This window comes from Trachymyrmex cornetzi, unplaced genomic scaffold (assembly GCF_001594075.2).
Source record: "Trachymyrmex cornetzi isolate Tcor2-1 unplaced genomic scaffold, Tcor1.1 scaffold1231, whole genome shotgun sequence".
Classification (NCBI taxonomy): domain Eukaryota; kingdom Metazoa; phylum Arthropoda; class Insecta; order Hymenoptera; family Formicidae; genus Trachymyrmex; species Trachymyrmex cornetzi.
This window is the reverse complement of record NW_017295797.1, coordinates 93572-97263: the sequence shown is the minus strand read 5'-3', so window position 1 is coordinate 97263 and position 3692 is coordinate 93572.

Sequence of the window (3692 nt, the reverse complement as noted above, 5' to 3'; positions counted from 1 at the left end):
CCCGCTCCGCGCTCGCGTTCCCAACGAGTTACGCCGCGTCTCGTGACTGCGACAGTCTCGCGCTCAGGACGTAACAGTGTCGAAAATGTGATACGTAGTTCACATCAATTTCTAAAATTGATGTTGGTGTCGCTAGCGTACGGCGATTTCGCCTGTCACACTAAAAAGGCCGCCATGTCCTCTCTCAGGTTTCTCTCTGATAAAATATTTTCTTTTTTATGATACTCAAATGCGGGTGGCACCCAGTTGGACACGGCTCAATTGGACACGAGCCACTCACAGCGCTTGAGACTACAAGCTCCTAAGCACCGGTCGCTGTGATTGGTGGTGTCCAATCGAGCCGTGGTCAATCGGGGTCACCCCCTCAAATGCTAAATCCTGTTTTATCTTTCACATTCTATTATACATTCTAGATTTATCGACTTAATACATTTCTGATAAAACAGTAATTACATGAGGTAAAATTTATCTTTGGAGCAGCCAAAGCAGTTGATAATGACAACGCTCTACAATTACCTCCGGGCGCTCCGGGCTCTTTTTATACCGCCGAAAATTTACCCAGGGTTGTCGGTCTTTAATAGTATCTCGTCGGTGGTGATAGCAACATCGTCAGTGACGAATATTTGTGACTTTATGCAATGTGTTGAGCACCTATTTGCGACTTAAGACCCGGTTTTTCATTATCTGGTTAAGTTAACTTATGGTTAGGCTTAACCTGATATTTTATCCAATAGGCTTCATCTATGATCATGTCATATATGAAGGCTTTGATGTCGAAATATTGAAAACCGTTAATGTAGCAAATGGGGTTAGGATCCTCAACAAATTTTCTATCGATTAGTATTATTCAGTTTGAAAATAGCGGAAAAAGAGAATATTATGTGTAGAGAAATTATACACAAAAATTATAATTATAAAAGAATAAAAAACAATTACTTACTTTTTAATTGTACACTGACATTTGTAAACTCAATCCAATCTGACTCTTGTATTTATCCGCGCTAAACACCGCCATAGATTCTTGGAGAATCAATTTTGCCAACTATATATTATATTCTCTATACACGTCTATGCGATGTGCAAAAAACCTTACATATTTTCTGCGATTTTGCCATCAAAATGTTATGTTTACGCACGTCGTTGCGATGTGCAAGAGACGTTACATATTTTCTGCGACTTTGCGACCAAAATAGCACGTTTCTGTTGTGTACGTATAGTGCAGGCAGCGTATGCTCCTTCCAGTAGTATTAGAGCACTAGAAACGTAGGTATTCGCGTCCACCATTTTTACTCATTTTCTGTGACGAGTTATAGTCATTACAGGTTATATGTATTTGCTGCTTGAAATTTTGTAGCTCCTTTCCTTCCTACAAGGAATTCCTTGTTTCCAACAGCTTATAAGCTATAACTTATAACAACCGTAATGACGATAATCTTCTCAGCTCAGTGGGAACAGAGCAAAGATAGGGGAAAGAAGTAAAAATGGCGGATGTACGAATACTCACGTTTATAGTGTCTTAGTAGTATATGTTCTAAGGTATGGACACTGAACTTTTTATGTGATCTCCAATTTTTAGTGCGCATGCGTCGGTTTCCAACCAGGAATATGGCTGCCTTCAGTAAATTGAAATTGCAAGTTAGCTCGATCTCCTTCCTATAAAATATAATTAATAAAATTAATATTAAGAATCTTTATTTTAACCGCATATATGAGAAACACAATCAATAGAAATTGAAAATGCCTATTACGATCGAAGCTGGATCTTCAGGCCTCGGTGGTCTAATAGCTTAGGATGCTCGTACGGAATACAAGAAATCCGGGTTCAAGTTCCGGTCGAGGTAATATTTTTCGCAATAAATTTATTAACAGTTTTAACATATTAACATCTTTATAATATAATGCTTGATGGTAGCATCAAATTATTAAATTGCTTGTCAATTTAATTTGCGATTACTAGAGTAGCTTTAATTGCGTTTATAGTCCGGAAAATTCGGCGCAGTTTGAAAAGACTACATATGGTATATATGCAAGTACATATATAGTGTATATTAGTAATTCAAGATGGAATTATTTAAAGCAATAAAGATCCAGCTTTGACCGTAATAGACATTTTAAATTTCTAGTAACTAGATCAGAGTGCGCGCTACGCGTGTTATTTTTTAATTGTGTTATTAATCTTACCGCGTATAATTTTCGTGTACAATTTTCAAATTCAATAAACCTTATACCCACAACAGCGTGTAATATTGCAGTGATATTACCGTGAGAATACAACATTACAGTAATATCGAAACTGGTGGTGCAATAGTACGTAAATATACCACTGAGATATTACGTACTATGATGAGGACAGAATTAGAGCGTTAATTCGTGCGGTCGTCGAGATCGCTCGAGAAACTTCTTCGCTTCGAATCTTTGTTGATTCGACTTTCGAGCAATGTCGACGTCGAGAGCGAGTGTTTGTGTGCCGATGACGACGAGAGTCTTTCGACACAGAAAAAAGGCCCTCGTCGTACTTGTTGTGTTACCCCCTGATTCGTCGATCGTTGCTGGGCCGATGTTATCGGCGAATCGCGTTATCGCTTCCAAAATCAAAGCCGCGAGCCGTTCGAGTTCGCGCGACGAAAAGTCAGTACGAATCTGGAGAGCGACGGGTCGAGAGGGCTCCGTCGAAGCGTCCGAGCGAACCCGGCGCAAAAATAAATCGTTTTAATTGTCGTTAACGGGGGAACCAGATCGAAGGCTCCCGCCGCCAGCAACAAAGTGGTCCTTCGAGCCGGATCTCAACGAAAACCGGATACGCGACTCTCCGTTCGTGCTCATCATACGGGCGCACAAAAGTGCTCCGCCGCATCGAAAAGTAACGGATGTCGCAACTCGCGTCCGTCGGTGCGTCGACTCCCGCGCCGAAGTCTTACAAATTTCGCTCGCAGAAGGTGACACTCGCGAAATCCGCTGCTACACGCGTTTCGCGTAGTGAATTTATCGTGCTACTCGCGGACGCTCCTTACGCTCCATCGAGCCAGTGACTCACGCGGACGCGGCTCCACGCGTTTCGCGTAGTGAAATCGTTGTGCCGCTCGCGGACGCTCCTTGCGCTCCGTCGAGCTAGTGACTCACGCGAACGCTTCTACTCGCGTCTCGCTCGTGAATTGACTCTTGCGGAAAACGCGATTTGCGTTCCGCTCGTAACAGTGACTTTCGTCGACGCGACGAGCTCCTCGTTTCGAAAAATAATTCGCGAGTGCCGCTACGCGCGCCCCGATTCCAAACGTACCTCACGATGGCCGAGGAAACCGAGAATCTGATCTTGGCGGAAGAGTACAAAATTGGTGCTCTCAAACGCGTGCTCATCAACTACAAGAAGCTCTCGAAGGCGAGCGTGACGGTGCCGACGATCCAGAGCCGCACCTCCCAGCTGAAGGAGCTCTGGGCCGCCTGTAGCAGCCGACACGTCCTGCTGTTGCAGACCGCTACGTCCGGGGAGCTAAAGGGCCTGCCCTACTTCGTGGACAACATAATCCTGGAAGCCGAGGACATCTACACCAGCGACATTCTACAAAACGCGCTAAGTAGACTGTTACCCGCTAACACTAACTCTTCATTATCCGATAGTCACGACGAGTCTGTTCGCGCCAGTCGGGTTCTCAGATCTCGCGATTGCCACGTATATCGTTGCCAAAATTTACCGG